General features: G+C 40.5%; 1 protein-coding gene across 2 annotated transcripts in view; it reads right to left on the bottom strand.

Moving 5' to 3' along the window:
* HSPA12A (heat shock protein family A (Hsp70) member 12A) overlaps window positions 1-11,680 on the bottom strand; it is a 159,495-nt gene that overhangs the window by 147,568 nt on the left and 247 nt on the right. The gene's annotated exons all lie outside the window — the stretch shown is intronic.

Consider the following 11,680-nt stretch of genomic DNA (forward strand, 5'->3'; position numbering starts at 1 on the left):
CACACACTTAAGGAGTTTTCATAAATGTTAGTCATCACCATGCCAACGTGAGGGAGTAACTCACCTGGGGAAAAATTACTTTGTCTTAAGCATGAACCTGCCAGCCAAATAAACAGCCGTTAGTGATGGTTTTCCTTTTCTTCTGACAGGTGAAAGCCTAAGTTTGGATCTGAATAAGAGAAAGAGGGAGTTTTGTTTTTTGTTTTTTTCAATTTAATTGATGGGAAAGCACCACTTGCTAAATGAGATGCTGCCTGCCGCATTACTAATTCGGGAACGAAGCCTCAGGTGAATCACCTTCCAACAGGATGAGCCATGAATATATTTTGTAGCCAATGAAGTAAAGGCAGAGACATGCTTGTTATTGTACTTTTTTCCAAAAGGCAAAAACATCTGCCTGCTTTCTTGACAAACAAGAGTATAGCGAACTCAGATATTAAAAGGCCATTTAAAACTATACCTCTGAAGAAGGCCACAGAACTTTTTACATCTAAACCCCCTGAAAGGTCGTGGTACAAGCTTCATAACTATAAACAGGTACAACACATTTTTTTTCCTTGGAATTTAGGGATTTTAGATTTTTAAATCTTTTAATATTGTCAGAATATGCATGATATTCAGTCAGGGCAATTACATATATTACACCAAAATACACTGTATATAATAAAAGGTGTTTTGCCTTTATCTACCCACATGGTGAAGAAAAATTTTAAATTCTTTAAGTTTAAACCCATTAAATAAGTTGATTCCTGGATAAGAAAGAAGAATTACGTTCACAGTCTTTCACCAGCAACTGGAATTTATTTCTTCTATGTGCTTATTTTAAGGGAAGTTCTTTTGGGGGGGGAGGGTCTGTAAAATGAGGGGGTAGAACTGAATGACCCCTAAAGTTCTGCCTGGCTCTGTGATTTCCTTGTCTATAAAAATGATCCCTATCATGGGATGAACGGTAAATACGACCGCACAGTTATTTCTAGCAGCTTTGCCTATTAGATAGGCGGTCAAGACAGAGTAAAAGTGGGTTAAGTAAGCCCCTGAGGCCAAGACTAGGAGCGCCTGAACCATCAAGGCCAGACCCCCAGACCCCCTCGTAAAACGCTGTGCAGCAGCAGGACCGCGCTGGGAAGGTGGCGGTGGCGGCGGGGGCTTGGGGGGGGGGAGCGGGAGGCTGGCCCGCCTGCGGCTGGTGCCCAGGCCCAGTGTCCTCCTCCTGAACTCCCAGAGTGACAGTATGCGTGGACAGTGTTAACACCGTTTCACCATATTTCTGGAGGAAGAAGAAAATGTGAAGAGGAAGAAAACAAACCAAAGGAGCACATCGTCAGAGAATGAGTGTCAAATCTGGCCGGAGCCAGGACTGGTTTCACTTTTACATCCTCCTCTTTTCGTTTCTTTGCACACGATGCAAGAGGTCTGAAAAGAATTCCAAAGTTCAGAGACAACAAAACGGGGCTGCACATCCTATTCCTCATGTAGGCCTTCGTAGCACATTTTAAACCACCTGACTTTCCAAGGTAGAACTTAACCTTGGGTTATGTGTCTTTGAACTTCATAATAAATAGGGTTTGTCAAGGTGTTGGGCGTGCGTTTAAAAAAAAAAAGATGCATTTTAAAATGCTGCATCATTCCTATGTCTATGCACGTCTATTTGATGAAAGGTGCACGTAGTGATGAGAATTACACCCTGGGCTAATATTTGATTGTTCTGAAGGGTAAGAGCTCACATTGTTCAGAATCAGATTCTCTAAATTTACTTATACAGTGAGAGCCACGGGCATCTCGACCTGAACCCTTTATTTACTCAGTGTTTACATTTGTTACAGGACACGGATCTCATCCACTAAAAGGTAACACACAGAAATGTTAAGATCCTTTATACTTAAATAAAAAGTTAACACCAGGCAGATGGCTAACAGTACCTATTGAAATGCTTATATTCCATATGTAAGGTGTGCTTGCTTTCCATTTAGAAAAGGATGTCAATTTGAAACTTGCTTTATAGCTCCTGAATTAATATAGAACCACCAGCTAAGGGAAGAAAAAGATTTTACTATTTTATTCCTTGGTACAAGGCATGGGATCGTCTAAATGAACACTTCAGCTGCAGTTTTTTTTGACTAAGTCAGACATTACAGAAGCTATAAGACATTACAAACACAGACTTCACTCTCCTCCTCCATGAAAAGCTTGAGTCTACTTTTTTCACGCCCTATAAAGTCCTTAGAATTACATGCTGCAAAGTTTCCTTTCTTTCAAAAGTCAGAAAGCACTAAGTGTTCCCCGACTGTTTTTCTCCAGTTTGTTTGATACAGGATCACAGCCCCTTTCCTCCAATCATATCCTTTCAGAGTTATAGCTTATTTTAAAATATCCAACAACAGAAATAGACACACGTTAGTAATCAACACAAGTATGACTGACCCACGGGACTAGTTGTAGGATGCCTACCATTAAAAAAAAAAAAAACTAAAATTTTACCTACACATTTTGTCAAAACCTGATGAGACAGGATGGCATGAAGTGTATAGTCCTAAAGTCTAAATTTGGAGAGGAAGGTGAGTCTCTCATAAACATAAAAATGATACAGGGTGATTCAGATGTGGCAGCTGAGCCTTTACCCCAGAGGGTACAGGTGGGTGTGTGACGTTCTCTGATCCACTAGCCAGGGTCTGGTCTTGTGTCAAGTAGGGTAGTGCTTTTTATCTTAGCATTAGGGCTTGGAAAAGGCTGTGAAAATTCAAGGCATCCCCTAGTGAGTCAGAATCGAACCCAGGCAACATACACAGGGGAAGGTGAAAACGGTCATTGCCTTAGTGTAGGAAAAAACACATACGGTGATTCCTTCTGTTCTCATAGAACAAATAATACTTGGAGATAAAAAGTCTATTGCAAATATAAATTAAAAGAGAGCTTATAATTTTGAATTCTTCATTTTGATTGCATTGTTGGCTTTTGTAGATTTGTAAATATCTCGAAAAAAGACAACTAATTTTCCAACAATAGGTTTATGGGACACGTACAGAAATACAAATTGAACTTCTGTATATTTATATTTTTCTTGCAACGGTCTTAATTAAGAATTCAAAATGGCTCTATTTTTCAGTAAAGGAACAAATGATACCCAGGACAAGATTCATTCTAAAGCTCATAAATTGATACACATTTAACTTATTTCAAATATCATACATTAAAAGTTATATTTTTGTTCTTACGCTGCAAAACATACTCTTTGATTCTTACCCTACAAAAGACAGTCTTTGATTTTGTATTCTCAAAATCGGCGCAGAAACTTTATTTTTCCCTTATATCCTCTCAGTTTGGCTATAAAGAAACGAAAGCATTGATGATCAGGTAACCAAAGTTCAGGTCAGATCCACAAGTTAATAAAAATTCCAATAAGTGCTGGCATGGAATAATTTTACATCGAAAAGAAATCTGGTACTAGTTCTCACAAACAGGGACTCCACTTTTAACACTTTAGAGGTAGAAAAATTCTTTAGAAGGTACAGACATCTACAGTTAACCAAGAGGGCTCTTCTCTATGAAATTCCCTGCCTCGTGAGTTCACTTCACAATCTTCTCCATTTTCAAATTCCTGTATAGGTTATACAAATATTGGGCCATGAACTTTGGGAAAGATGGTTCCTTAGAACAGCTCAGGGATATTTTAAATCACTCTGTTGGTCATAAATCAACTCATTTTTACAACAGTCTAACGGTAGCTATTGAACAAGTGCAGCTTCTTCCGGGAGCCGAGCCAGTTCTGACAAGGGTAGTGGGAGAGAGTGGACCCCGGATTACTCACGATGCTGCCTTTGGCCGCATCTCTGCACACAAAAAGAAATGGAGACCAGAGGGCACCTGGATACTTCTATACCAAACCTCACTTTTGCCTCAATTATTTATTTCAAATAAAAGTACCTTCACATAAAATTATCCTAATACACATCAACTCTATATTTCTGTCCAAGCACTACTGTGTTAGATTCTCTTGCACGTTTCTTTTCCTTCCTGTGCCCAATTGTAGCATTTAAAATATAGTTACGCTGACTATAGCTAGAGCCGAAGGTAGGCATCATTAATAACGTATTAAAATTCTTTCCATTTTAGAAATAATATTTTAGTTTTTCACCTTACTATGTCTCTCCTTCAAGTATTAATGGAAACATTATTTGCTTTTCTGAAAAACCAATTCTGATCATTACTATTTTCCTTCTATGATATCCACCTAAGGTATTGAATGCACAATCACAAAATGTAATAATTGTATTATTTAATTAAAAACAGGATCCATTACCCCTTGCTAATATACAACACAATTCCGTGTATTGTTCTAAACTGTACAGGAATTTAATCTAACACATTAGATCCACATTAAAGATTCATTCGCAGGTGTCACCTTAAATTATTTTGTAAGTACATAGTGATTCAATGATAACAAATTTATATATGACTGTCATATATGAAGGAGATGCAGTAAAATCAATATTGAGGAATTTGCCTAAAATTATTCACTAAAAACTCATGGAAATTTACTCCCCCAAATCACAATTCTTCAAGAAGTAATTCTCATCTGCATCTATGCCAGTATTTTTTTAAAATAGTCAAACAATTAACTTCTCAAACAGGACAAAAAAGGCAAATCAAGGAAGAAAAAGAGAAAACAAGAACAACAAACAATCCTACACTTTGCCAATAACCAATGTAAAGAGTCAAATCCTAAATTTTTAACAACTGAATTTTTTAAATCTCCCAAATAATTTTTCAAAGGTTTAACAATACCATGAGATTTATGACCAGGCCTGCAGAAATCATCAGTTATAAAGGCATAGACAGTCTTTTGATTTTGCTAATAAGAAATAGATAATTCCTCTTAAGCAGATTAAAGTACATTTTCTAGGAAGTAAAATCCCCTTCAATTAGGTTCTTAGGTTTAATTACAAAAGTCAAACGATTTATTAGCTCTCACTCAAGTGCAGCAACAAAACACGTAGGCCCACAGCTCTCAGGGACCAGGAAACAAACCAAATCAATATTTGCACCAGTAACAAGAGAAAATATTTCTAGCCATAATTTTATAAAATATCTAACCGGTCCTCTTAGCTGGGACTCCTCTCTTCTTTGCTGCCCCCTATGTGGAAAATACATTTAACTTTCTTTATTCACAATAAATGCAATTACTACATTTATTTTACTACTTTTATATTAAGAAAAGTACAAATTAGAAAACCTGGCCTTTGTCGGATATTTTATATGTATTCATTTTGCCTTATGAACCGCATAATTATGTCACAGAAATACTCTTAAGTTGTAACTATTTCTATAAAGTTAAAAAGTATCTATTTTAAAATGGCAAAATAGCTTGCTTAAAGAATTTCTTTTGCCTGATTTTTTTTCCTTTTCACTGTCTGAACTCACTGGTCTCATTGCCCTACTTCCAGTTTCATTCTGCCTATATATAAATCGTGTGTCTACACCCTGAAAAATACCAATTAAACTACCAGCAGCAACATCTCCAACAGCATCTTTTGGTCCTCAGTGTCAAAGCCCTCTGAACAAATGACCGAAGGCTGAATCTAACACAGCCATTGACAGAATGCCAGTTTTGAACACTCACTTTACAACTATGACTCCAGCTTCCTGCTGCATTTAGGAAGCAAGAGAGAAATAACACGTCAACTTTATAATTTTGTGCAAATGGTAAACGTTTAAAGGTCACTAATATTGTTTTAAAGGGGGGGGGTTCCCCTTATCATTTAATTCAATTCCATCTGAATTCCTGTACAAAGCTAAATGAAGGTTTTCAGACAAATACCGCCAAACGGCTAGAAAATGCTACATTTTCCTACTCCTTAATTTACTTGGTAATAACGACATCATTAATAATGACTGTGCCTATGTGGTGGGCACAGCGGGAAGAAGTTCACATGGATTTTTAAATTTAATTCATAGTGGGCTTCCCTGGTGGCGCAGTGGTTGAGAGTCCGCCTGCCGATGCAGGGGACGCGGGTTCGTACCCCGGTTCGGAAAAATCCCACACGCCGCGGAGCGGCTGGGTCCGTGAGCCATGGCTGCTGAGCCTGCGCGTCCGGAGCCTGTGCTCCGCAACGGGAGAGGCCACAACAGTGAGAGGCCCGCGTGCCGCAAAAAAATAAAAATAAAAATAAAAAAATTAATTCATAGCAATCCTATGGAATTGAAAATACTAGTCAATGGGGAAATGGGCTCAGAGAGGTTAAGTAACTTGTACACGGTCACACAGCTGGGAACTGGAAGAGCCAGGACTTGAACCCATAGGGTGTGATTCCAAGACCCAATACTTCTAGGCTTTCTTGGCAGGTAGCATCCATTATCAAACCATTCCTGGGTGAAGCCGTAGTCATTCTCTTTATGACATGATCCATGAAGAAATCTTTTAGAGCAGTGGTTCTCAACCTTGGCTGCACATTAATATCACATGTTCAAAAAATACCCATGCTTGGGTCCCACCCCCCGAGATTCCATTTTAATAGGCCTGGGGTAGGGCCCAGGCATCAGCATTTTTCAATAATACTACAGCAGTGAATAAAATAGGTAATCCTTCTCTTTGTGGTGCTTAAATTCTAATGTTCTTAGATTCTAGTAGAATCTAGTAGAATCCCCAGGTGATTCTAATGTGCAGCCCTGACTGAGAATCAATCATCGAGAGATTAACACAATTTAGCCAGGCTCCTCTCTCTAAGCTCTCAACGTGAGCAACTCAACTGGCTTCTTAGAGAGAGTCTAGCAAAAGCTGACATGAGGCAGCAGAATCTGACTGAGTTCTAGACTTGGGAGGCGGCGGAGCACAGTGGGAAATGCGTGGGCATTGGAGTCAGCCAGACCTGGGTTCAAATTCCATCTCTACTATTTATTAACAGTGTAACCTTGGGCCAGTCACTTACCTTTTGTGACTGTTTTGCGGATTCAATGGGGTGATACAAGGAAAGACCCAGGCATATAAAAGGGCTCCATCAATGGTAGTTACTGCTGTGGGTTTTTGTTGTTGTTAGTACTACAGTGGAGATGACTATTGACGGGGGGGCATTAGTAATGAAAAAATCAAATTAGGAAAAACATTTTTTAATTAGTCAAATCATTCCTACTTTTATTACCTAGCATTTAATTTACAGCTATTTATGTTGCAATTAGCTTGGCAATCATATTTCTCATTCATGACAACTGCGTGAGGAAGGGTAACTATTACTCCCATTTTTTAGATGAGGAAAAGGCAACATTTCCATCTATTCTGTCTCCAGTTTCTATGATTCTATGATTAAAGGCACCTGCAATCATGTTCATTAGTTCCCTATGAAAAATGATATTCAACACAGATGGCAAATGCAGGAAAGAATTAACAAGCACTTGATAGCAACCCCAAAATAACATCTAAATAATCACTTCTGAACATTAAAGTCATGGCGAACAAGTTCCATTTTTATAAAGGTGTTGGAAAGGATTAAGGAAAAATGAACAAATACGTTTTTATTTATCCTCATTCATTTAGGAAATGTCTGACATAGCTCAGAAGTTCTTTTTGAAATGCAGACTGAAAAATGGTTAATTTCCTCTATGAAGGATCTTCAATTAGCAGATAGGAATAGACTAACATGTCCTGATATTTTATCTTGAATCAGAGCTACAAAGTAGGAGAGATCTGAGATGGAGAGCCAGTTCAGGGCTTCTCAGTCAAGGTCCCTGAGAAGCCCATAGACGCGGGCAAGTGGCCTACAGTTCCGAACATACACCAAACACACCCAGGACACTGAAGAATGGCTTGCCTTAAATGTATTTTTGTCACATGTACAGAATTCCCATGAATGAAATACAAATGCCTCTAGAGGGACCACTGAATTCAGTCACTATATATAACAACTATTACATGGGCTGTGGTGGAGGAGGGCAGTGTCTCAATCTTTTGTTGTTGTTTAAAAGGAGTCTTCATAATGAAAAAGGCTGGGAAACCTTTTTCCTAACACTGATCTAGCCCAACTCTGTCATTTTATCCATGAGGTCCCAGAAGATCTTGGGGACAGCTGGGACTCCAATCTAAGTTTTCTAATTCCCAGACAAATGGTCCTTGTCCCACACCATACATCCCTTCCCACGCAGCAACCCCATTCTCTTTCTAAAGGAGGAGAGTATAGTCCTACCCTCTCTCCCTGGATATGTTCCAGAATTTTCTATATCTCCTGAGCCTTTCCTTCCCTTCATTTCCCTCCCCTCATCAGCTCCCAGTTTACACCTTTAGGGTGAGTAGCATTCAGTCCCTTTCAAGCTCTGACACTCTGTAAGTACCCGTGGACAGTTAGTCTCAATATGAAATGGAAATATAGTCACCAATGTACTGAAACAAGGAGTGTGTTAAGTATATAAAATATGCATACGCATAAATGTATTTTACATCCCAAACCCTAGTACTTCTAATGTCTATGGAAAAGAAGAAAATTGGAATATTCATGAATAATAATTTTACTTACTCTGGATCTGTCAACACCAATAGGCCATTAAACCCCTAGCACACCAACTTTTCAAAATGCTTTCACGTCTATTATTATTTCAGTTTATTGTCCCAATGGTTCACTAGGATGTAAGTGCTACTGAAGTGCCAATAGAACTTAAGTGCCACAAAGAGAAGAGATGTTATCCATTTTATCCACTGCTTTTCCCCCAGGGCCTAGAACAGTGCCTGAAGCATGGTAAGCATTCAATAAATATTGGTTGATTGAGTGAATGACAGAAGTAAACAGGGAGGGTAGGTCTATTTATTTATTTAGCCTTCATTAAGTTTTATTTTTATTTGAGGAGATGGAATGATCCATAAGGGCAGAACTGAGTTCCTAAAAATCTCTTTTCAGTCTTCAATTCTCCTATAACATTTGACTTAATATCCTTCCCTCAAATATTTTTTCACTCAAATATTTTTAATGTCATTCTTCAAAGTTATATAAGTAATACACTCATTTCAGGAAAATCAGATACCACTAATATATAAAAAGAAGAAAATAAAAGATCCCATCACCTAAGGATGACACAATTAACATCCAAATGTATATCCTTATAGACTTTATTCCATGCATGTGTACACACACAGACACACACATCTTGAGAAAGTCCCCAAACTCTCTGCCCTAGATTCCGAGCTGTGGATTTTTTTCTTTTTTCTCTAAGTCCTTTTTGTTTGTCCCGCTGTGTCCTAAATAAATTTGTTCCCCAATACTTAGGTCCTGAGTTTAAGAGGATTGGTTTCCCTTTTCCCTCCAGAGGATTCATCTAGTCTTATTCAACTTTAAATTCTTTGTGGATGTCTTATATCTGTGTCTTCAGTCCTCCCATTCCTCTGGGATACCTCAAGCTTCACACATCTACAACCAAATGTACCACATTTCCTCCATCAAAACCAGATCACTCTCTCACTTACTGCATTTCTGTTAACTGAGACAGAATTCTACGAGTTATCCTCTTGGGCGTCATCTTTGGTTCCCCCACCCCACATCCAATCACTCAAAGTGATTTTCATCCTTCCATCCTGTCTCGTCCTTCTCTTCCCATTGCTACCATCACTGTTTAGGCTCTTACATCTATATTATCTTCTACCTGAGTCTCCTGCTTTTTGCATAACCAAACAACCACCAAGCCTACCTACTGCTGCCAGTTAGCCCCCTCCAACACTCAGGAGGCTTCCATCTTGCCTATCCTATATTCAGAAGTTCGGGGGTGCTCCCCACTCTTACAGAATGGTATTCCAGTTCCACCACAATCTCACCTACTTTTCCATCCTTATTTCTCATTGTTCCTGAAAATAAAGGCTTTGCTCAAACCAGCCCAGGGTACTCATTATTCACAAAATATCCAACTGTGAGTTAAGTGTTTATTATGTGTAAAGTCCATCCATTCATTCAACAAACATTTACGGAATATCTATTCTGTCAGGTAATGTACTGATGCTGGGGACGCGACGGTGAACAAGACAGATCAAGTCCCTGTCCTTAAGGAATTTAGAGGCCAGTGGGTTACAGAGGGGAGACTGAGACATGATGGTCCCAGCCCAGAATGCTTAATTTTCCATTAAAGCGTCAAATGAATCAAGACATCCTTAAACGCTGAATTTTGTGGCTGCAGTTGCAAATGGGAAAGGAGTTCAGAAGGAAGGAAAGGCTGGCCACAGTGTGAGCTGGAGTGTGGAGCGTGGCTTCTTTGAAGATATGGGAGTCAACAGGCATTAAAGGATGGAAAGGATGGACGTGTGAGAGAAGGGGGTGCCTTCCATCTAAAGGGATATGAGGAAAGTCATGTGGTGGGATGGAAACAGCAGCAACAGCGCTGACTTATCCTGAATAAACGTTCATTCAACACCTATTCAGCAGAGCACAAGCTCTGTCCCTGCACCGAGGGAGAGGATGACTCAGACTCGGCTCCTATCATGGAGGGATTTCCATCTAGCAAGGATAAGGTAGATCCATGATGATCCATCACACCCCAGAAAGTTCCATTGTTCCATTAGAGAACTGGAAAAAACACCGAGGGAGTTCAGAAGCAGGTGCATGTCTGGGTTCTTAGAGCACTATTTACAGAATCACATTATTTGTATGCATCTACCTGCCTCTATCTAACATAACTATCTTGTTTCAAAGTGTTTTCTCACTCACTTTCTCATTTTACTCTGACTTGTGAAGTAGGCAGAGTAGTTAAGATTGTTTTCCAGATGAGCAAAAGTGCAACATGAACGTTTTAAATGGTCTGCCTTAGGTCACGAACACCACCAGGCAAGAGTGGAACAAGAACCACCCTGTCCATCTCAGCCCTGCAGCAGAAGTATCTAGAGCATCTTCCTGCAGCAGAAGTATCTAGAGCAGAGGGTGCACATTAAGAAGTTGTATAATTGCACGAGACACCTAGCAAGTGTAATAAAGCCAAACAGGTAGTTTGGATTTAAAAGGGCAGGATGCAGGCGGCCTCTGAAGGTTCTGAAGAGAGAACAGGACCCAATGACAGTCCTCCATTCCTGCTTCTCCTCCTCAAGTCTGTCTGTAACACCCCACCCTAGGCCTGTCCTTAAGGTTCATCCCAAATTTTTTCTGCCCACACTGTTTTTTTCCCTCTACGGAAAAACTTCACCCCACTAGTCCCACTCATCTTCCAGGGGAGGGCGCGTGGCCGTTCTCTCCTGGACCTCGCAGTACGCCCAGCCAGCACACCGCTCTGCTCAGGGCTAGTAAGTATCTGCGGAATCACTGAATTCCTGGGTCCTCCACAGCTTAGTAAGGGTACCCAGAGTTCTTACAACCCTCCCCCCGAGAGTGGGCCGGCACAGGCCGCCGCCCGGAGGAGCTCCCCGACCGCGAGGAACGAGGGGGTGGTTGCGGAAAGCCCGATGGCCTGAGTCCCAGGGCCACCGGGAACCGGCGCCACCCGAGGTTCGAGTCCCCAGCTGGAAGCCGGGGCTAACCCTCTCACGCCTCCGCAAAAAGCGCTTCATGAGAGCGTTAACTATTCTTCCATCTGAAAACCTTCGGGGAAGGAGTGGAAAACGACGCCGGGAGGGAGCCGGTCTCAAGAGTCAATGAACCCAACCCCGTGGGCCAAACCCTCAGGGAGAGGGAGGGGGGAGGAGGACGAAGCAGCCATTCGCTACTCCGGCTGCGGGAAGAACGTGAGGCTG

The sequence above is a fragment of the Orcinus orca genome, chromosome 14 (assembly GCF_937001465.1).
Source record: "Orcinus orca chromosome 14, mOrcOrc1.1, whole genome shotgun sequence".
In the NCBI taxonomy this organism is placed as follows: Eukaryota; Metazoa; Chordata; class Mammalia; order Artiodactyla; family Delphinidae; genus Orcinus; species Orcinus orca.